The sequence below is a fragment of the Lucilia sericata genome, unplaced genomic scaffold (assembly GCF_015586225.1).
Source record: "Lucilia sericata isolate MDLA Ls3-8-SP2 unplaced genomic scaffold, ASM1558622v1 Contig001148F_arrow, whole genome shotgun sequence".
Taxonomy (NCBI): Eukaryota; Metazoa; Arthropoda; class Insecta; order Diptera; family Calliphoridae; genus Lucilia; species Lucilia sericata.
The window spans coordinates 1-24,899 of NW_023995119.1; the positions used below are offsets into that span (position 1 = coordinate 1).

Below are 24,899 nucleotides of genomic sequence, written 5' to 3' on the forward strand. Positions count from 1 at the left end.
TGGTTCTTACTCATGGTTTATGTCAGGATTATTTTGTTTGGCTAATATTATGAAACGAACAGGAAGACGAAGATTATTAATTAATAAGGGGATATTAAATTTTATACCTTCTATAGCATTATGATGATTTTTATTAAGATCTGCTAATATAGCTGCTCCACCTACTTTAAATTTATTAGGAGAAATTTCTTTAATTAATAGAATTGTTAGTTGATCATGAGTTTCTATATTTATATTATCATTATTGTCTTTTTTTAGAGCTGCTTATACTTTATATTTATATGCTTATAGTCAACACAGGTAAAATTTTTTCTGGAATTTATTCTTTTAGAGGAGGTTCTGTTCGAGAATTTTTACTTTATTTTTACATTGATTTCCTTTAAATTTGTTAATTTTAAAGGGTGATATATGTATATTATGATTATGTTTTAAATAGTTTAATAAAAATATTGATTTGTGGTGTCAATGATAAGAGATTTTCTTTTTAAACCGTGAAATATATATCAATTTGCTACAATTAGTTTTGTAAGATTATTTTTTTTTAGATTGTTTTCTTTTTTTATAGGACTTGTTTTTATTATAAATGATTACAGAATTTTTATTGAGTGGGAAGTTGTTTCGATGAATTCAATAAATATTGTTATAACTTTATTATTGATTGAATAAGTTTAATTTTTATATCTTTTGTTTTAATAATTTCTTCATTAGTTATTTTTTATAGTAAGGAATATATAGAAAGTGATTATAAAATTAATCGATTTATTATATTAGTATTAATATTTGTTACTTCTATAATATTATTGATTATTAGTCCTAATTTAATTAGTATTTTATTAGGATGAGATGGTTTAGGATTAGTTTCATATTGTTTAGTAATTTATTTTCAAAATGTTAAGTCTTATAATGCTGGTATATTAACAGCTTTATCTAATCGAATTGGTGATGTTGCTCTTTTATTAGCTATTGCTTGAATATTAAATTATGGAAGTTGAAATTATATTTTTTATTTAGAAGTAATAAAAAGTAATATAGAAATAATAATTGTAGGAGGATTAGTTATGTTAGCTGCAATAACTAAAAGAGCTCAAATTCCTTTTTCTTCTTGATTACCAGCTGCTATAGCAGCTCCTACGCCAGTTTCAGCTTTAGTTCATTCTTCAACTTTGGTAACTGCTGGTGTTTATTTATTAATTCGATTTAATATTTTATTAAGAAGTTCATGATTGGGTAATTTATTATTATTATTATCTGGATTAACAATATTTATAGCAGGGTTAGGAGCTAATTATGAATTTGATTTAAAGAAAATTATTGCTTTATCTACTTTAAGACAATTAGGATTAATAATAAGAATTTTATCAATAGGTTATTATAAGTTAGCATTTTTTCATTTATTGACTCATGCTTTATTTAAGGCTTTATTATTTATATGTGCTGGGGCTATTATTCATAATATAAATAATTCTCAAGATATTCGATTAATGGGAAGTTTAAGATTAATAATACCATTAACTTCTTCTTGTTTTAATGTAGCTAATTTAGCTTTATGTGGTATACCTTTTTTTAGCTGGATTTTATTCTAAGGATTTAATTTTAGAAACAGTTTCTTTATCTTATATTAATATATTTTCTTTTTTTTCTTTATTTTTTTTCAACAGGTTTAACTGTATGTTATTCTTTTCGGTTAGTTTATTATACAATAACTGGTGATTCTAATTTTTCTTCTTTAAATATATTAAATGATGAAGGTTGAGTAATATTGAAAAGTATAATAGGTTTATTAATTTTAAGAATTTTTGGTGGGAGAATGTTAAGATGATTGATTTTTCCTACTCCTATAGTAGTTGTTCTTCCTTCTTATTTAAAATTATTAACATTATTTGTTGTATTGTTGGGGGTATTATAGGTTATATAATTTCTAATGTTTCTTTATTTTTTTATAATAAGGCTTTAAATAATTATAATTTTTCTTATTTTTTAGGTTCTATGTGATTTATACCTTATATTTCTACTTATGGAATTATTAATTATTCTTTAATTGTTGGAAATATAGTAGTTAAATCATTTGATCAAGGTTGATCAGAATATTTTGGAGGTCAACAATTATATTTAAATTTAGTTAAAAATTCTCAATTAAATCAAATATTACAAAATAATAATTTAAAGATTTATTTATTAAGTTTTATTTTTTGAATTATAATTTTATATATGTATATAATTTGTTTATATTCAAATAGCTTATATTTAGAGTATGACACTGAAGATGTTAGGGAGATTAATTTAATCTTTGAATATAGTGAATTTTTTTTAGTAATTTATAAAAAAAATATTTTTAATTTTACAATGAAAATGTAATGTTTTTATTAAACTATATAAATAAAGAAGTATAAATGGAATTTAACCATTAAAAGAAAAAAGTTAGCAGCTTTTACTTGAACATCATACTTCTTTAATTGGAGTATTGATCTCATTTCTATCATTAACAGTGATAAGCCTCTTTTTGGCTTCAATTAAAGAATAAGGGTAAAATTACCTAAGATTAGGTCGAAACTAATTGCAATAAATCGCTTCATATTCAAGGTAGATTGAAATTTCAATACTTTTTGAATGCAAATCAAATGTTATAATTAACTACAACCCTAATTAATTTGATCAGTTTAATATTCCTTGATTTCATTCATGATAAAGACCTAGTAATAAAATTAAAATAAAAATAATTGATGTAATTGTTCATATTATTAAATTAGAAAATTTAATAATTAAGATAATAGGAAGAATTAAAGCAATTTCTACATCAAAAATAAGAAAAATAATTGTAATTAAAAAAAATCGAAGTGAAAAAGGTAATCGAGAAGATGATTTTGGATCAAATCCACATTCAAATGGGGATGCTTTTTCTCGATCAACTAATGTTTTTTTTTGAAAGAATTGAGGCTAGTAATATTACTACAATTGAAATTAATAAAATAATTGAACTAATTGTTAAAATTGATAAAATTATCTATACTATTAATAATAGACCATATGATTGGAAGTCAAATATACTTTTTATACTATATAGATTAATTAATTAACCTCCTCATCAGTAAATTGAAACATAAAGGAATAATCAAACGATATCAACAAAATGTCAATATCAAGCAGCAGCTTCAAATCCAAAATGATGATTTTTAGAAAAATGATTGTTTAAGTGACGAATTAAACATACTAATAAAAAAGTAGTCCCAATTAAAACATGAACTCCATGGAATCCTGTTGCTATAAAAAATGTTGAACCATAAACAGAGTCAGCAATTGTAAATGGAGCTTCAATATATTCGTATGCTTGAAGAATAGTAAAATAAATTCCTAAAATTACTGTAAAAAATAATCCTTGAGTAGTTTGGGAGTGATTTCCTTCCATTAAACTATGATGAGCTCAAGTTACAGTAATTCCTGAAGTTAATAAAATTACTGTATTTAATAAAGGAATTTGGAATGGATTAAATGGAGTAATTCCTATAGGAGGTCATATAGCTCCTAATTCAATTGATGGAGAAAGACTACTATGAAAAAAAGCTCAAAAGAATGAAACAAAAAATAAAACTTCTGATAAAATAAATAAAATTATTCCTCATCGTAAACCTGTAGTTACTGCGTCAGTATGAAGACCTTGAAAAGTTCCTTCTCGAGAAACATCTCGTCATCATTGGTAAACAGTTAAGATAGTAATAATATTACCTAATAAGAATAATGAAACATCATATTGATGGAATCACTTTACTATTCCAGCGACAGTTGTTATAGCTCCAATTGAAGCTGTTAATGGTCATGGACTATAATCTACTAAGTGAAATGGGTGGTTTGAGTGAGTTGACATTAGTTTACTTCACTAGAATATAGGGTTCTAAGAACAGCAAATACATAAGATTGAATTATAGCAACAGCTGATTCAAGAACTAATAAAGCAATTTGTGTAATAATTAAAAGTCTTAATAAAATTGTTGATATAGAAGGACCTGTATTACCTAAAAGAGTTAATAATAAATGTCCAGCAATTATATTAGCTGTTAATCGAACAGCTAAAGTACCTGGTCGAATTACATTACTAATTGTTTCAATGCAAACCATAAAAGGTATTAAAACTGCTGGAGTTCCTTGAGGTACTAAATGAGCAAATATATGTTGTGTATTATTGATTCATCCAAATAATATAAAACATAATCATAAAGGAAGAGCTAAAGTAAGAGTTAAAGTTAAATGACTTGTACTTGTAAAAATGTAAGGGAATAATCCTATAAAATTATTAAAAAGAATTATAGAAAATAATGAAACGAAAATAAAAGTTGATCCATTAGCTCCTATAGGTCCTAAAAGAGTTTTGAATTCTTTATGAAGAGTTAATAAAATATTATTTCAAAAAATATGGTAACGAGAAGGTATTAATCAATATCTAGAAGGAATTATTAAAATTCCTAAAAATGTTCTTAATCAATTTAATGATAAATTAAAAATACTAGAAGAAGGGTCAAATACTGAGAATAAATTTGTTATCATTTTCAATTTAATGAATTTGTAGATTGTGTTTTATTAATTAAATTTGATTTAGGTATAGAAGGAATAAATGAATAATAATTTATTACATTAAAAATTACAAAAGCAATTGAAAAAATAATAAATAAGCTTAATCAACCAATAGGTGCTATTTGAGGAATTAAAAAATATCAATAAATTGATAATTTTAGTTTGACAAACTAATGTTATATATTTAACTAATTTTTTCATTAGAAGTAAGTGCTAATTTACTATAAAATGGTTTAAGAGACCAGTACTTGCTTTCAGTCATCTAATGAAGAATTTATATTATTAGAAATTCACTTAATAAAGTAATTTACTGGAATTCTTTCAATTACAATTGGTATAAAACTATGATTAGCTCCACAAATTTCTGAACATTGTCCGTAAAATAAACCTGGTCGGTTAATTAAAAAATTTGTTTGATTTAGTCGACCAGGAGTTCCATCTACCTTTACTCCTAGTGCTGGGATAGTTCAAGAATGAATTACATCAGCAGCAGTTACTAAAATTCGAACTTGAGAATTTATTGGTAAAACTACTCGATTATCTACATCTAATAAACGAAAGCTATCAATTGATAATTCGTTAGTAGGAATTATATATGAATCGAATTCAATATTTGCAAAATCTGAATATTCATAACTTCAATATCATTGATGACCAATTGCCTTTAAAGTAATTGAAGGTTCATTAATTTCATCAAGTAAATATAAAAGTCGAAGAGAAGGGAAAGCAATAAATAATAAAATAATTGCAGGTAAAATTGTTCAAATAATTTCAATAGTTTGTCCGTGTAATAAATATCGATTTACATATTTGTTAAAAAATAATATAAACATTAAGTATCCTACAAGTACAGTAATTATTACTAAAATTAAAAGTGCGTGATCATGGAAAAAGATTAATTGTTCTATTAAAGGAGAAGAACTATCTTGTAAACCTAAATTTGCTCATGTTGACATTTATTATTCTAATAAAAGTAAAATACTTTATATATGGAGCTTAAATCCATTGCACTAATCTGCCATATTAGAAATTAGTTAATAAAGGCAATTCAGAATAACTATGTTCAGCTGGTGGAGTATTTTGTAATCATTCAATTGATGAATTTAATTGAACAGGGAATAAAACTTGACGTTGAGATACAAGACTTTCTCAAATAATAAAGAAGAAGAATAAAATTCCTAATAAAGAAATTGTTGACCCAATTGTAGAAATTACATTTCAAGTTGTGTAAGCATCTGGGTAGTCTGAATATCGTCGTGGTATTCCTGCTAATCCTAAGAAATGTTGAGGGAAGAATGTTAAATTTACCCCAATAAATATAATAGCAAATTGACTTTTTAATATCTTAGTATTTAAAGTTAATCCTGTAAATAAAGGATATCAGTGAACAAATCCTGCTATAATAGCAAATACAGCTCCCATTGATAAAACATAATGGAAGTGAGCTACTACATAGTATGTATCATGTAAAATAATATCAACTGAAGAGTTAGCTAAAACAACTCCAGTTAAACCTCCTACAGTGAATAAAAATACAAATCCTAAAGCTCATAAAGTAGCAGGGGAATAGTTTAATTGAGTTCCATAAAGAGTTGCTAATCAACTAAAAATCTTAATTCCAGTTGGTACAGCAATAATTATAGTAGCTGAAGTAAAGTAAGCTCGTGTATCAACGTCTATTCCTACTGTAAATATATGATGAGCTCAAACAATAAATCCTAATAATCCAATAGCTAATATGGCATAAATCATCCCTAATGAACCGAATGTTTCCTTTTTACCTGATTCTTGACTAATAATATGAGAAATTATTCCAAATCCAGGTAAAATTAAAATATAAACTTCAGGGTGTCCAAAGAATCAAAATAAATGTTGGTATAAAATTGGATCACCTCCTCCTGCAGGGTCAAAGAATGATGTATTAAGATTTCGGTCTGTTAAAAGTATTGTAATAGCTCCTGCTAATACTGGTAATGATAATAAAAGTAATAAAGCTGTAATTACTACTGATCAAACAAATAAAGGTATTCGATCAAAAGTAATTCCTGTTGATCGTATATTAATAACTGTAGTAATAAAATTTACAGCTCCTAAAATTGAAGAAATTCCTGCTAAATGAAGAGAGAAAATAGCTAAATCAACAGAAGCTCCTCCATGAGCAATATTAGAAGATAGAGGAGGGTAAACTGTTCATCCTGTTCCAGCTCCGTTTTCTACTATACTACTAACTAATAATAAAGTTAATGCAGGAGGTAAAAGTCAAAAACTTATATTATTTATTCGAGGGAATGCTATATCTGGAGCTCCTAGTATTAATGGAACTAATCAATTTCCAAATCCTCCAATTATAATTGGCATTACTATAAAAAAAATTATAATAAAAGCATGAGCTGTAACAATTACATTATAAATTTGATCATCTCCAATTAAAGCTCCAGGATGTCCTAATTCAGCTCGAATTAGAATTCTTAAAGAAGTTCCAATTATTCCGGATCAAGCTCCAAAAATAAAATATAAAGTTCCAATATCTTTATGATTAGTTGAAAATAACCATTGTTGCGATTAAATGGCTGAAGTTTAGGCAATAGACTGTAAATCTATTTATGAGAATTATTTCTCTTTAATCATTGGCCTTATAGTCAATAATGACATTAGACTGCAATTCTAAAGGAGTAAATAATTTACTAAGGCTTAAAAGATTATTCTTATATTTATAGCTTTGAAGGCTATTAGTTTATTTAACTTAAAGCCTTTAAAATAAAAAATATAAAGAAGAAATTAGGAATAACCCAAAAATTGAAATAAATGAAAAAGTTATAAAAATTTTCATATAACTAGATTTGAATATAGAATAGTTTAATCAATTATTTTCATAATAATTTAATATAAAAGCTCTATATGATAATCGTATATAAAAATATAAAGTAATTAATGTTATTAATACTATAAATGTTAATAAAAATAATTGATTATTAATAGTTAAAGATTGAATAACAATTCATTTAGGGAAAAATCCTAAAAATGGGGGTAATCCTCCTAATGATAATAAATTAAAAAATAAAAAAAATTTTATAACCTTTGAATGAAAAAATAATGAAAATAATTGGTTAATATGAGAAGTTTTAAATATATTGAATATAAAGATTATAGCAAATGAAAGAAATGAATAAAATAAAAAATATGTTATTCATAATAAATTTCTATTATATATTGCTGCTAATATTCATCCTAAATGATTGATAGAAGAATAAGCTATTAATTTACGTAAAGAAGTTTGATTCAATCCACCTAAAGCACCAATTAATCTTGAAAGAATAATACTTGTAATAATTAATGGCTTAAAAATAATATAAGAAATTAATATTAAAGGTGCAATTTTTTGTCAAGTCATTAAAATTAATGTATTTGTTCATGAAAGTCCTTCTATTACATTAGGGAATCAAAAATGAAATGGAGCAGAACCTCTTTTTAAAAGAAGAGAAGAAAAGATTATTATTTCTATAAAATAATTTGAATTTGTTTTACTTGAATTTAGTAAAAACAGAATCACTGCGAATAGAAATACTGAAGATGCTAATGCTTGAGTTAAGAAATACTTTAATGAGGCTTCTGTTGATATTAATTTATCATCTCTTATTAGGGGGATAAAAGCTAATAAATTAATTTCTAACCCTATTCAAGCACCTAACCATGAATTAGCAGAAATAGAAATTAATGTTCCTATTATTAAAATTCCGAAAAATATAATTTTTGATGAATTATTAAAAATTAAAAAGAAAAGGATTAGAACCTTTATAAATGGGGTATGAGCCCAGTAGCTTAATTAGCTTATCTTTTTATAATTATATTTTGGTGTATGATGCACAAAAGTTTTTGATACTTTTAGAAATAGTTTAATTCTATTAAATATAATGAATGTAATATTATTACATGATTTACCCTATCAAGGTAATCCTTTTTATCAGGCAATTCATTAAAAGTAGGTTTCTCATGTTTTTTTTTTTTTTTTTTTTCTTTATACTAAAATTTTTGAAAAAGAAATAATTTTTTTTATTATTATAATTTATTTACATAAAAAATTTAGTAGTTATAATTTTTATAAAAATTTTTTATATGTAAATAATTAATTTTGCATATATATATAGAGATAGAGAGAGAGGAGGCAGAGAGGGAGAGAGAGAGGAAAAGAGGAAGAAACAGAGAAAGAGAGAAGAAGGAAGAAAGGAGGAGAAGGAAGATAAAACGAGCCCAACAGAAAAAAGAAAAATCAACAAAAAAAGAAAAACTTATTAATAAAGATTTAATTAGTGATATTCTTAATTGAATTTAAATTTTTTTTGATCTAAATTAATAGATATCTATTAATTAATTAAATATTTATATATTAATAGATATCTATTAATCTATATTGGTATATAGACTAAAATTCAGATTTTGCACGCCTCAATATAAAATTTGAGAGGTATAAATTTAGAAAATGTTTTATATTATAATATTTTTAAAAAAAAAAAAAAAAAAATAGATCCTTTTTAATTTATGGATTTTTTTTAATATATTCATATATATTTATGTTAAAATTTATTTACTAATTTAATTTATATATATTAAAATTAAATTATGAATATTTATATAATGAATTTATTATATATATATATAAAAGTTATTAGGGGATAACTAAATTTTTATTGTATGAGTATTTACCAATTTATAATTATCTTAATAAATTAAAAAATATTTATTAGTAAATAAATAATTACTAATTTTTATTATTAATAACTTTAATTAATTTATTTATTTATTTTTATTTATTTAATAAAATAAAGAGTAAATATTAATAGGGGTAATATTTTATTAATTTATTAAATAAGTATTTATATATGAGTAATTACCAATTTTTGATTATTAAAATTAATAATTAATTATAATTGTATAAAGAAAATTTTATTATTAGAAATTATTTATTTAAATTAAATTATGATTTTAATTTACTTATTTAATTTATTTAAAAATTAATTTATTAAAAATTCAGTTAAATTAAAATTTTTAATTAGTTGTATAAAGTTTTATTTTGGCTTGTAAATTTATTATTAGTTTAATTTATATGTAAATTTTTATATGAATATTTATTTATTTTAATAATAAATAATTTTTTTTTATCCGCAGTAATTAATATTATTAATTAAGGAAACTTAGAAATAGTAATACTAAAGAGTATTGGCTAAATTTGTGCCAGCAGCCGCGGTTATACGAATAATGCAAATAAATTTTTTTTAGTTGAAGTTAAATTGTTTATTTATAAAATAAAAATAAATTTATTAGGTGAAATTTTAAATTTATAAATTTTTTTATTAGAATAATTGAAGCTTGAAAATTTTAGTAATAAACTAGGATTAGATACCCTATTATTTAAAATGTAAATTAAAAAACTAAGGTAGTAGTAGTTATGTTCTTGAAACTTAAAAAATTTGGCGGTATTTTAGTCTATTCAGAGGAACCTGTTCTGTAATCGATAATCCACGATGGACCTTACTTAAGTTTGTAATCAGTTTATATACCGTCGTTATTAGAATATTTTATAAGAATGTTAATTTTCAAAATTTTTTAAAAGAAAATATATCAGATCAAGGTGTAGCTAATATTTAAGTAGAAATGGGTTACAATAAATTTATTTAAACGGATATAAATTTGAAATATTTATTGAAGGTGGATTTGATAGTAAAATTATAAAGATTAATAATTTGATTTTAGCTCTAAAATATGCACACATCGCCCGTCACTCTTACTACTAAGGTAAGATAAGTCGTAACATAGTAGATGTACTGGAAAGTGTACCTAGAATGCAATTTAAAGCTTATTTAGTAAAGTATTTCATTTACATTGAAAAGATTTTTGTGCAAATCAATATAAATTGATTAGATTTTATTTATTAATAAATTTTTTTTATATTTTAAATTATTAAAAATAATTATAAGTTGAATTGTTTTAGTATTTAATAAAGAAAAAATAATATTAATTATAGTGTAATAGTATTGTGAAAGAAAATTGAAATAATTTGAAAAATTTTTATTTTAAAAGAAAATTTAATTTATTGTACCTTGTGTATCAGGGTTTATCAAATAAAAATTATTTAAAATAATTTTCTCGATTTTAAAAGAGTTAATATATTATGAAAGTTAATGTGGCAAAATTATTTTTAATAATATATTAGAAATGAAATGTTATTCGTTTTTAAAGGTATCTAGTTCTTTAAGAAATAAATTTAATTTAGAAATTTTATATTATTTAATTAAATAAATTAATTAAATAAATATTTAATTTTAATATTTTATGGGATAAGCTGTAAAATAAATTTTTAAAAATAAATAAATATGTTAATAAATATAAGCTTAGAAATAGCTATTATTAATAAAAGTGTTATAATTTATTTTATAATAATTATTATTTATTAAAATTTTAAATTTTTATTAAAGTATTCATTTTAATAATTAAAATGAAAAAACTATGATAAAATTAGTATATTAAAATGTATAAATAAATATAAATGAAAAGTTTTTATAAAGAACTCGGCAAAAATAATGTTCGCCTGTTTAACAAAAACATGTCTTTTTGATTTTTTTTTAAAGTCTGACCTGCCCACTGAAATATTTTAAATGGCCGCAGTATACTAACTGTGCAAAGGTAGCATAATCATTAGTCTTTTAATTGAAGGCTGGTATGAATGGTTGGACGAGATATTAACTGTTTCATGAAAATTTATAATAGAATTTTATTTTTTAGTCAAAAAGCTAAAATTTATTTAAAAGACGAGAAGACCCTATAAATCTTTATATTTATATTATTATAATTTTTTAGATTCTTTTTATTATAATAATAGATTATATTTTATTGGGGTGATATTAAAATTTAATAAACTTTTAATTGTTTAAATCATTAATTTATGAATAATTGATCCGTTATTAGCGATTAAAAAAACAAGTTACTTTAGGGATAACAGCGTAATTTTTTTGGAGAGTTCATATCGATAAAAAAGATTGCGACCTCGATGTTGGATTAAGATATAATTTTAGGTGTAGCCGCTTAAATTTTAAGTCTGTTCGACTTTTTAATTCTTACATGATCTGAGTTCAAACCGGCGTAAGCCAGGTTGGTTTCTATCTTTAAAAAATGAAAATATTTCAGTACGAAAGGCCCTAATATTTGATAAATTATTATTTTTATATTGAATATAATTAATATAATTACTATTTTGGCAGATTAGTGCAATAAATTTAGAATTTATTTATGTAATTTTTATTACAAATAGTACTTGTTTTTTATAGAAAATTTATTATTTATTATTGGAAGATTATTATTAATTATTTTTGTATTAGTAAGAGTAGCATTTTTAACCTCTTTTAGAACGAAAGGTTTTAGGGATATATTCAAATTCGTAAGGGACCTAATAAGGTTGGAATTGCAGGAATTCCTCAGCCTTTTTGTGATGCAATTAAATTATTTACTAAGGAACAAACTTATCCTTTATTGTCTAATTATATTTCTTATTATTTTTCACCAATTTTTTCATTATTTTTGTCTTTATTGGTTTGGATATGTATACCTATATTTGTTAAACTTTTTTCGTTTAATTTAGGGTTGTTATTTTTTCTTTGTTGTACAAGTTTAGGTGTTTATACAGTAATAATTGCAGGTTGATCTTCAAATTCAAATTATGCTTTATTAGGAGGTTTACGAGCTGTTGCTCAAACTATTTCTTATGAAGTTAGATTAGCTTTAGTATTATTAAGTTTTATTTTTTTAATTGGGGGTTATAATATGTTAATATTTTATAAGTATCAAATATTTATTTGATTTTTATTTATTATATTTCCTATAGCTTTAGTATGATTTAGAATTTCTTTAGCTGAAACTAATCGAACTCCTTTTGATTTTGCTGAAGGGGAATCAGAATTAGTTTCTGGATTTAATGTAGAATATAGAAGAGGAGGATTTGCTTTAATTTTTTTAGCAGAATATGCAAGTATTTTGTTTATAAGAATATTATTTTGTGTAATATTTTTGGGAAGTGATGTTTTTCATGTATTTTTTTTATGTTAAGTTAACATTTGTTTCTTTTATATTTATTTGAGTTCGTGGAACATTACCTCGATTTCGATATGATAAATTAATATATTTAGCTTGAAAGAGTTTTTTACCTTTTTCATTAAATTTTTTATTATTTTTTGTAGGGTTTAAGATTTTTTTATTTTATTTAATTTAATGAATTAATTTTAGTAAAGTTAATAGAAAATTTGATTTCTATCTTATGTTTTCAAAACATATGCTTATTTCAAGCTCATTAACTAATTTAATAAATTATCTCATCATTTAATAATTAGAGGATTAAATATGAAATATGCAAAGTAAATTACAGTTAAAATTTGTCCTACTAAAACATAAGGTTCTTCAACTGGTCGAGCTCCAATCATGTTAATAAGATTACTGTTACTACTATTACTCAAATAAAATTTGATTAATAGGGTAAAATTGAATTCCTCGGAATTTTCTTAAGTGATAAAATGGTAAAATAGCTAAAATTGCAATAGAAAGAACTAGAGCAATTACTCTTCCTAATTTATTAGGAATTGAACGTAAAATAACATAAGCAAATAAGAAATATCATTCTGGTTGAATATGAATTGGTGTTACTAATGGATTAGCAGGAATAAAATTATCAGGATCTCCTAAAAGGTAAGGATTAATTAATACTAATAGAAGTAAAATTATTGTTATAATGATAAATCCTACAATATCCTTGAAAGTGAAATATGGGTGGAATGGAATTTTATCAATATTAGAGTTTAATCCTATAGGGTTATTTGATCCAGTCTCATGTAGAAATAAAATGTGAATTAAAGTTGCAGCTAATACAATGAATGGTAAAATGAAATGGAATGTAAAAAATCGAGTTAATGTAGCGTTATCTACGGCAAATCCTCCTCATACTCATTGAACTAAATCAATACCTAGGTAAGGAATGGCTGATAATAAATTAGTAATAACTGTAGCTCCTCAAAAAGATATTTGACCTCATGGTAAAACATATCCTATAAATGCTGTTCCTATAACTAAAAATAAGATAATTACTCCTACTAGTCAAGTTGGAGTAAATAAGTATGATCCGTAATAAATTCCTCGTCCTACATGTAAATAAATACAAATAAAGAAAAATGATGCACCATTAGCATGTATAGTTCGTAGTAATCATCCATAATTTACATCTCGACAAATATGATTAACTCTATTAAAAGCTAAATTAATATCTGCAGTATAATGTATTGCTAAAAATAAACCAGTTAAAATTTGAATTATTAAACATAAAAATAATAAAGATCCAAAATTTCATCAAGCTGAAATATTAATAGGTGCTGGTAAATCTACTAAAGCACTATTAGCAATTCTAAAGATTGGGTGTTTGATTCGTAAAGGTTTGTTCATTAGTTAAATATTGGTCGAAGAGGACCCTTAAATAATTTAGTAATTTTAACTACAGCAATTAATGTAATTAATAAGTAATTTATTAATAAAACTGTTAATAAATTAGTTGGATAATTATATAATTTATTAAGAGATAAAGAATTTTCTATTAAGTAAGAATTTATATCATAAATAGATTTAACTTCTAAATTTTGGTATTGTAGTAAAATATTTTTGTCTATAAAAAATAATGTAATTATTATTAATTATTCTTAATGAAATAAATAATAATTTAATTGAAAATGAAAATATTTCGTTTGATGCTAAAGAAGTTACATAAATAAATAAAACTAATATACCTCCTAAGAATACTAAAAATAAAATATATGAAAATCAAAATCTTTTAGTTATAAGACCTGATGTTAAAGATACTAATGTAGTTTGGATTAATAGAGTTAATCCTATTGCTAATGGAGGTTTTATATTTATATTTATAAAAATAAAATTAAAAATAATTAAAAGAGTTAATAAAATTCATTGTATAATATCAAGAGGTAGTTTAATTAAAATATTAATTTTGGGGATTAATGATAAAGAAATTTCTTTTCTCTTGAAGTTTTAAAAGAAATAATCTTATTTTTGATTTACAAGACCAATGTTTTTGTTAAACTATTAAAACTAATGATAGCAATTTTAAATTGAAGCTTACCAAGTATTTTATTTATTATAGGAGTATTTACTTTTGTTTCTAATCGAAAGCATTTATTATCTATATTGTTAAGATTAGAATATATTGTTTTAAGATTATTTCTTTTATTATTTATTTATTTAAATATATTAAATTATGAAAATTTTTTTAGAATAATATTTTTAACTTTTAGTGTATGTGAAGGAGCATTAGGTCTTTCAATTTTAGTATCAATAATTCGTACTCATGGAAATGATTATTTTCAAAGATTTAATATTTTACAATGTTAAAAATTATTATTAGAATTTTGTTTTTATTTCCGTTGTGTTTAATATATAATACTTATTGAATGGTACAAAGTTTATTATTTTTATTAAGTTTTGTTTTTATTTTAATAAATATGTATAGAAATTATTTATATCAATTTCTTATTTATTTGGATGTGATATAATTTCTTATGGATTAATTTTATTAAGATTATGAATTGTATCTTTAATATTAATGGCTAGTGAATCTATTTATAAGTATAGAAATTATACTAATTTATTTTTATTAAACATTATTTTATTATTAATTTTATTAGTATTAACTTTTAGTAGAATGAGATTATTTATATTTTATCTATTTTTTGAAAGTAGATTAATTCCTACTTTGTTTTTAATTTTAGGGTGAGGTTATCAACCTGAACGTTTGCAAGCGGGGGTATATTTATTATTTTATACTTTATTAGTTTCTTTACCAATATTAGTTGGTATTTTTTATTATATAAGGCTACTGGAACTTTAAATTTTTATTTATTAAATAATTATATATTTAATTATGAAATTCTTTATTTTTCTTTAGTTATGGCCTTTTTAGTAAAAATACCTATATTTTTAGTTCATTTATGATTACCTAAGGCTCATGTAGAAGCTCCTGTTTCTGGTTCAATAATTTTAGCTGGAATTATATTAAAGTTAGGGGGTTATGGATTATTACGGGTATTTCCTTTTTTACAATTAATAGGATTAAAATTTAATTTTATTTGAATTAGAATTAGATTAGTAGGAGGAGTATTAGTTAGATTAATTTGTTTACGTCAAACAGATTTAAAGGCTTTAATTGCTTATTCTTCAGTTGCTCATATAGGAATTGTATTAGCTGGATTAATAACTTTAACTTATATAGGAATTTGTGGTTCTTATACTTTAATAATTGCTCATGGTTTATGTTCTTCAGGATTATTTTGTTTGGCTAATATTTCTTATGAACGAACAGGAAGACGAAGATTATTAATTAATAAGGGTATATTAAATTTTATACCTTCTATAGCATTATGATGATTTTTATTAAGATCTGCTAATATAGCTGCTCCACCTACTTTAAATTTATTAGGAGAAATTTCTTTAATTAATAGAATTGTTAGTTGATCATGAGTTTCTATATTTATATTATCATTATTGTCTTTTTTTAGAGCTGCTTATACTTTATATTTATATGCTTATAGTCAACACGGTAAAATTTTTTCTGGAATTTATTCTTTTAGAGGAGGTTCTGTTCGAGAATTTTTACTTTTATTTTTATATTGATTTCCTTTAAATTTGTTAATTTTAAAGGGTGATATATGTATATTATGATTATGTTTAAATAGTTTAATAAAAATATTGATTTGTGGTGTCAATGATAAGAGATTTTCTTTTTAAACCGTGAAATATATATCAATTTGTACAATTAGTTTTGTAAGATTATTTTTTTTAGATTGTTTTCTTTTTTTATAGGACTTGTTTTTATTATAAATGATTATAGAATTTTTATTGAGTGGGAAGTTGTTTCGATGAATTCAATAAATATTGTTATAACTTTATTATTTGATTGAATAAGTTTAATTTTTATGTCTTTTGTTTTAATAATTTCTTCATTAGTTATTTTTTATAGTAAGGAATATATAGAAAGTGATTATAAAATTAATCGATTTATTATATTAATATTAATATATGTTACTTCTATAATATTATTAATTATTAGTCCTAATTTAATTAGTATTTTATTAGGATGAGATGGTTTAGGATTAGTTTCATATTGTTTAGTAATTTATTTTCAAAATGTTAAGTCTTATAATGCTGTTATATTAACAGCTTTATCTAATCGAATTGGTGATGTTGCTCTTAAATTATGGGAGTTGAAATTATATTTTTTATTTAGAAGTAATAAAAAGTAATATAGAAATAATAATTGTAGGAGGATTAGTTATATTAGCTGCAATAACTAAAAGAGCACAAATTCCTTTTTCTTCTTGATTACCAGCTGCTATAGCAGCTCCTACACCAGTTTCAGCTTTAGTTCATTCTTCAACTTTGGTAACTGCTGTGTTTATTTATTAATTCCATTTAATATTTTATTAAGAAGTTCATGATTGGGTAATTTATTATTATTATTATCTGGATTAACAATATGTATAGCAGGGTTAGGAGGGTTAATAATAAGAATTTTATCAATAGGTTATTATAAGTTAGCATTTTTTCATTTATTAACTCATGCTTTATTTAAGGCTTTATTATTTATATGTGCTGGAGCTATTATTCATAATATAAATAATTCTCAAGATATTCGATTAATGGGAAGTTTAAGATTAATAATACCATTAACTTCTTCTTGTTTTAATGTAGCTAATTTAGCTTTATGTGGTATACCTTTTTTAGCTCGGGGGAGTTTTCCAGTTTTTTCCTACCGAGCGCGTCCCCGGGTGGCGGATAGGGGGTGGTGATGGACCATCTGTCCTCTCCCAGCTTTAATTTCACTTAAGCTGAGGGAGGGCAGATTGTCCACCACCTGGGAATATTATATTCCCCGCGGACAAAAAAACTGGAAAAAACAAATATGTAAAATAAAAAGATAAAAGTTACGGTGTAGGGCCTAAATAACCCAGTACCGGCGGCAAGTGTTGATCCACTCGCGAGTCACGTGTCGTCGTCATCCTGCAATCGTGAGCAAAATACTACTACGGAGGTGGGTACCTTGGCCTCCGTGGCGGACAATGCGTCAAGTGTACAGCATGCCGCTGGCAAAAATATGGTAGTGTAAGAGAAGGATGTACTCGGAGAGAGCTCTAAGCTACCTCAGCCTTTAAATATAGGTGAGGGTTCCGACTCTGAATCCTCAGATGATAATAATAATAATAATAATACCATTATAGCAAATCCCAAAAAAGATGAAGTAGAGCAAATGGTGAAAAAGGTGAGTGATAGCATAGCTAAACTACCTATTACTAAGAAAAGACTTTCTGGAGCACAGAGGAGGAAGTTGAAAAAGATGCTTCAGGAAATCATAGTTAGTCAATCCCACGACACTCCAAAGGAAAAATCGGACTCTCTCACAAGATCTGAGGCAAAAAGGATCAGGTCTCCCGGGAAGTTGACAACTGAGAATAAACCTAAGAAGAAAAAGCCAAGCCATACTTCACTCAAAGGAATCTCAAGTGAGAATCCTGCGAGTAAGGGTGACAACGCCAAGCCAGATATTCCGAAGACGAACACGTCGGCGAAATCAACCTCGAAGGTAAGGGAATCTCAAAAGAAGCCCCGAAAAACGAGGAAGGAGAAGCTAGACGGAGGAAAAGGAAAAGAGCCGCCATCTTACGCCAAAGTTGCCAGAAGTAGGCACCGGGACGATCTCTGCTATGCAGTTTACGATGCCGGTAATCCGACAGGCAAAATTCCAATAGACCAACAGAGTAAAATAGAAGACCTGGTCAACAATAAGATTGTGGACCATGCAATCGCTTCAAAGGGCAAACAACCAATAGAGAGCGAGAGCTGCGATTTCAGCATGGGCGTGATGTTGATGAGGTTGGCATCTCACCAATGTGTTAGCACCCTAAAGAACTTGGTAGAAAGTATCCCTCCTCCCTGGGACGGCGCTAGGCTGGGACTGGCAAAGAAGAGCGAGCTTCCGGTGCTCCTAAAGTCCACTGTCTACATAAAAGGATGGGGCAGTAAACTGGCTAATGAACGTATACTGGAAAATGCTGAGCTGGCCGTGGAAAAATGGGATGTCTTTTACAGGAAAGAAGAACCTGAGGGAACTTTATTTGTAATAGGTATGGACCAGAAAGGGCTTACTTCGCCTCTAAGTCTGTCATTTTCAAAATTGGGAAGGTGCCGATTGGAAGGGCTGTTACAACAATCCTCGAAAAGGACACTAAAAAACCTAAGACCACAGCATCAGTATCCACTACTGATAACGTTGAGGAGTCAAATCCTAAAATCGAGGAATTTACCATTAACTCGCCAGAAGAAAGTGTAGTTGCCCTTTCCAAAATTGGGAAGGCGCCGATTGAAAAGGCTGTCAAAACCGGCCCCGACAAGGACACTAAAACACCTAAGACAGTACCCAAAGCATCATTAGCAAGTACTAGCAATGTTGAGGAGTCAAATCCTAAAAGCGAGAAGGAAATCACTCACCCGCTAGAAGACAGAACAGCAGTGCTCTCCAGAATTGGGAATGTGTCTATTAAAAATACTGCTATTCCTATTCCTGATAAGGACACCGCAGTGCCATCAACAGTACCCACTGCATTAATAGCCACTTCAGGCTATCCGGAGGAGTCTAATCCAAAGAGCGAGGAGGTGACCACCAACTCGCTGGAAGACAGTTTAATGGATGACCATGATTGAGGTTATCCAAATAAACCTCCATCGGAGCGAGACAGCTACCAACGCTCTGATGGCTAAAATCAACACAGGTAAAATACATATAGCTTTAATCCTGGAACCTTGGACGATTCGTAACAAGGTTTCTGGATTAAATCACGTAAATTTCCAACTTTTCTACGCTGATACAGGATCTCGCCCGAGAACATGTATCTTATGTCACAAGAACTTATGTTTTCTCCTCTCAACAGGATTATCGACATCGGATGCAACGGTGCTGAAGCAAGGTCGTGGCAACATATTCCTTGCATCTATTTACCTGCCTTTCGATTCTCCGACACTACCACCAACGTCGGATCTGATGAAACTGGTTAAAGAGGCACAAAGAAAAACTAAGAAAGTTGTAATAGGTTGTGATGCCAACTCGCACCATGTAGCTTGGGGTAGTATAAACACCAATCGCAGGGGACAAGCCCTCATGGATTTCCTTAATACTAAAGACTTGATAACATTGAACTTAGGTAATAAAGCTACCTTCGTCAATAGAATCAGAGAAGAAGTATTAGATATAACTATATGTTCAGAAGAGCTTATAAACGAAATTCAGGATTGGAGAGTTTCGGACGAGCACTCCTTTTCTGATCATCGGTACATAAGATTCAAAATACTAAGGCCATCACCAAAGCCGATAAAGTTTCGGAATAAGTCTAAAACTAATTGGACAATGTTCGGGACCTTACTAAAGAACCGTTTAGGTCAGGACACTTTTCAATGTCGAAATAAAGAGGATATAGATGCCAAAGTGGAAACGTTCACAAGTGCCCTGGTTGAATCGTTCGAGGACAGCTGCCTTCTGCGAGAGCGGAGATCTGCCCAGGAAAAACCCTGGGTAACTGGGGAGATCCGGAACCTTGGGAAGACTCTTCGCAAACTATTTAACCGGGCACGGCGTAAAAAGACCGCAGTATACTGGGATGAGTATCGTAATAAACTTAGTGAATATAAGAAAATCGTTCGAAAAGCCAAATGAGACTCCTGGAAACTTTTCTGTGAACAGGTAGATAGCGTAAACGACGTATAGAAGATAAAAAAAATTCCTATCCAAAACTCATGTCTAACCGGAATCTATAATCGATGACACGGGCAGGAGGCTTGAGGATATGGAGGAGACAATGAAACTCCTAATGGATTCTCATTTCCCACCCGGTATATCGAATAACATAGATGAACCGATATTGGAGGAAGGGGAGGGTAACACGGAAATAGTTATTACAACTGACATGGTTAAAGGGGCAATCAAGAGCTTTGCTCTCTATAAACTGCGGCCGGATGCCTTTTCCCGGCACTTTTGCAGATGAAGGCGGGACTGGTTTCCGTACATCTGTCACAGATATTCACTGCATGCTTAAAATTGGCATATACCCCAGTTAAATGGCAGGATGCAAGGGTAATATTTATACCCAAACCAGGGAAACCTAGCTATGCGACACCTAAGTCCTTTCGACCGATAAGTCTTACGTCCTTCCTACTTAAAACCTTGGAACGGATAGTCGATAGCATGGTTAAAAGCAGCATACCATACAAAGACCTTAAATATAAGCAGCATGCTTATGTAAAGGGACGATCGGTGGAAACCATTTTAAATGAAGTTGTCCACTACATAGGTGAATCTTTCGATAGCAAACTGTATACACTGGCGGTATGCATTGACATCGAAGGCGCTTTCAATAACATGCACACTGACACCCTTATCCAATCCCTAGACCAGTTTTATGTTGACCGGGTGCTCCGTAACTGGATCAACTACATGCTAAGGAACAGATGGATAAGCTGCGAGATGTACGATATAACTATCAGGAAAAAGGTATTTCGCGGTATACCACAGGGTGGCATTTTGTCACCTTTACTGTGGGTTACCACGAATAATAGCCTCCTAAGGACCCTAACCGAGAAAGGACTTAGACCTGCCTGCTATGCAGACGATGTCGTAATACTTTTAAAGGGAAAGGATCCAAATTACTTGTGTAGAAGAGCTGAGGAGGCTCTGAATACGGCCTTGAGCTGGGCTCAACCGAGAGGCCTCAATGTTAACCCGGCGAAGACGGAAATCTGTCTTTTCACAAGAAAGACAAAAATTTCTACATATACTGAACCTTGCTTCCTGGGCAAGAAGATACCGGTGACAGACAAAGTTAAGTACTTAGGTGTAATACTTGACCGGAAATTAAAATGGAGACACCACACAGAAGATAGGATCAACAAGGCACATCGGTGCTGGGCGATATGTAGGAGAACTATACTCATGAAATGGGGTCTTAGTCCTACTATGACAAATTGGCTTTATAAAAGTGTAATTAGACCAATTCTAGCTTATGCTTCAATAATCTGGTGGACTGCTTTGGACAAAAAGTGTAATATCAAACTACTACAGGGAGTTCAGCGTACATGCTGCTTGGGTATAAGTGGTGCCATGTGTACTACTTCAACCAAGGCTCTGGAAACGTTGCTAGATATTCCACCCATTGAAACATATATAAGGTATGAGGCGGCGCTTACAGCCAAACGGCTCTTTACTTTAGGCGAACTGGCCAAAAACGGTTAAAGGACTCGTCATCAATGTATACTGGACACATTGAAAGGTTATGCACATTCATCGGACGTGCCTGATCGCATACCAGACACTGAATATGTCGGAAACTTTGAAACGCTAATCCCAGATAGAATGTCTTGGTCAAGCGGAACATTAGAGCAAATACCAATAGGAATCCGTTGCTACACGGATGGCTCTAAATTAGGGGACAAAGTGGGCCTGGGGTTCTATATTGATGACCCAGAAACAGAAATATACCACCGTTTACCTAATCATAACACAAGCTTCTAGGCAGAAGTACGAGCAATAACGGAATGTGTAAATTGGATTAGAATAAATATGGCGCCCACAGGGCTTAATATATTTACCGACAGCCAGAAGACAATTTGTGCGATATCAGGTGATAGAATTAAATCTAAGACCGTATTGGATTGTAAGAAAGCTTTAACTGAATACTCTCCAAGAGGTAAGGTTCACATCATATGGGTACCAGGCCACTCGGGAGTAGTCGGCAACGAAAGGGCGATTGTAATAGCTTTAAAGGGAAGGGAGCTCGATGTAGTTAACCTGACAAACGCAAAACCATTCGACGCAACAAAAGCTGAATTAAAAATATGGATGAGAGAATCCCATAAGGCCTCTTGGAATAATGAAACGGTGGGTAGAACCACAAAGATTCTATGGGGTGACCCTGATGAGAGCAAGACGAGAAATCTTCTCAAAATGAGCAAGTCTGAGGTTAGTATGATGGTACGTATTCTCAATGGACACACAGGATTACGAGCACACCTATACAAAATTGGACGTGCGGATTCAGACGAATGCATGTGGAGAGGACAGTGAAACTCTGGAGCACTTTCTTTGCAATTGTCAGGCATTCGTCGAAGTTAGATCCAAGTATCTTGGAAGTGATATTATTCCGGAAATAACATTCTTAACCAACACCGATTGGAAGATTATTAGGAAATACGTCCAGGAAACTGAGTTTCTGAACATGGAAAAATAATTCATTCAGTGAACAATTTTTTTTTTTTTTTGTCTTTCTTGAATTGGAGCGCACAACAGGCCCGATAGTGGCCTAGGTGTATTTCTTCGGATTTGATGTAGTATACATCCTCCTATCAACCTAACCTAACCTTTTTTAGCTGTATTTTATTTTAAGGATTTAATTTTAAAAACAGTTTCTTTATCTTATATTAATATATTTTCTTTTTTTCAACAGGTTTAACTGTATGTTATTCTTTTCGATTAGTTTATTATACAATGACTGGTGTTTCTAATTTTTCTTCTTTAAATATATTAAATGATGAAGGTTGAGTAATATTGAAAAGTATAATAGGTTTATTAATTTTAAGAATTTTAGGTGGGAGAATATTAAGATGATTATTTTTTCCTACACCTATAGTAGTTGTTCTTCCTTATAATTTTTCTTATTTTTTAGGTTCTATGTGGTTTATACCTTATATTTCTACTTATGGAATTATTAATTATTCTTTAATTGTTGGAAATATAGTAGTTAAATCATTTGATCAAGGTTGATCAGAGAATTTTGGAGGTCAACAATTGTATTTAAATTTAGTTTAAAATTCTCAATTAAATCAAATATTACAAAATAATAATTTAAAGATTTATTTATTAAGTTTTATTTTTTTTATTTATTTATTTTAGTTCGCCAATGAAATTACAATTTCTTACAGGCTAGCATGTTTTATACATCACAATTAAGTTTTATATATTCTATTATTACAAATTAAATAATATAACTGGAAATCCAAATTTAGCTATTGGTTTAAACACTGCAGGATACTCCTTTTTATGACACTAGGATTAGTCGAAAAGTCAATAAAATCATACAGATTATTAAATTCAACACACATTCTTCGCATCGGGTCAAAGTTGGCATAGTTTGTACGGAAATATTGGATTTTCAGAGGAATATAATTTCTTGTTGGACGATTTGGAATTATGAATTCGATTTTTCGAAGTAGGAGTTCCGAATTTGTTATACCATTCAATAAATTAACAATGAATGAAATGTTCAAGCATATTCTTCTACTTTTTAGAGTAGGGAGCTTAATAAGTGCCAGTCGACTTTTATATGATGGAAGATTAATATTAGGATTCCAAGGTAGATTGCGGAGACAAAATAAAAGAAATTGTTTTTGGACGGATTCAATTCTCTTTATATGGATTTCGTATTGTGGATCCCAAACAACAGACGCATATTCCAAAATTGGTCTCACAAGAGATGTGAACAATTGCTTTATGACATAAGGATCGTCAAATTCTTTTCCCCAGCGTTTGATGAAACCAAACACGCCTTTAGCTTTATTAATAATTTGCGAAATATGAGAATTGAAATTCAATTTGTCATCAAGTAGTACGCCTAGATCAAGAAAAACATCAACTTTATCAAGATGATACCCATAAATCGAATATCTACAGAGTACTGTACTTCGTCTGTAGAATGTCATTTGCTTACACTTTTTTAAATTCAGATCCATTAAATTATTATCGCACCATTTGCTGAAATTTTCAAGATCTGTTTGAAGTCAGGAACATTGATTGGAGTGATTTAAGCTTATGAATAGCTTAACGTCATCGGCGTACATTAATATTTTGGAATTATTAATGCAAGAAGGAAGATCATTAATAAATATTAGGAATAATATTGGACCAAGATGGCTACCTTGTGGGACTCCAGATATAACTTGGATAGTTTTCGATGTACAGTTTCTGAACAATACACATTGATATCTATTTTTAAGATATGTTGAAATCCATTTAAGAAATATTGGTGAAAGTCCAAGCTTCTCTAACTTATAAATTAGAAGCTCATGATTAACTTTATCGAATGCTTTACTGAAATCCGTATAAATAGTATCAGTTTGTAATCCGGAACAAAATGATGTAATCACTGTAGTAGTAAATTCCAGTAGATTAGTGGTAGTAGAAAATCCTTTTCTAAATCCGTGCT

At 27.8% G+C, this 24,899-nt stretch overlaps 6 pseudogenes; 2 read left to right on the plus strand and 4 right to left on the minus strand.

Moving 5' to 3' along the window:
- The first annotated feature begins 497 nt into the window (after positions 1-497).
- LOC119610280 lies at positions 498-2,228 on the plus strand (annotated as a pseudogene).
- Positions 2,229-4,785: 2,557 nt separating this feature from the next.
- Positions 4,786-5,519, minus strand: LOC119610279 (annotated as a pseudogene).
- On the minus strand, positions 4,832-7,125 carry LOC119610278 (annotated as a pseudogene).
- Positions 7,126-13,028, minus strand: LOC119610277 (annotated as a pseudogene).
- Positions 13,029-13,642: 614 nt separating this feature from the next.
- LOC119610281 lies at positions 13,643-15,264 on the minus strand (annotated as a pseudogene).
- Positions 15,265-16,389: 1,125 nt separating this feature from the next.
- On the plus strand, positions 16,390-23,590 carry LOC119610282 (annotated as a pseudogene).
- Positions 23,591-24,899: the final 1,309 nt, after the last annotated feature.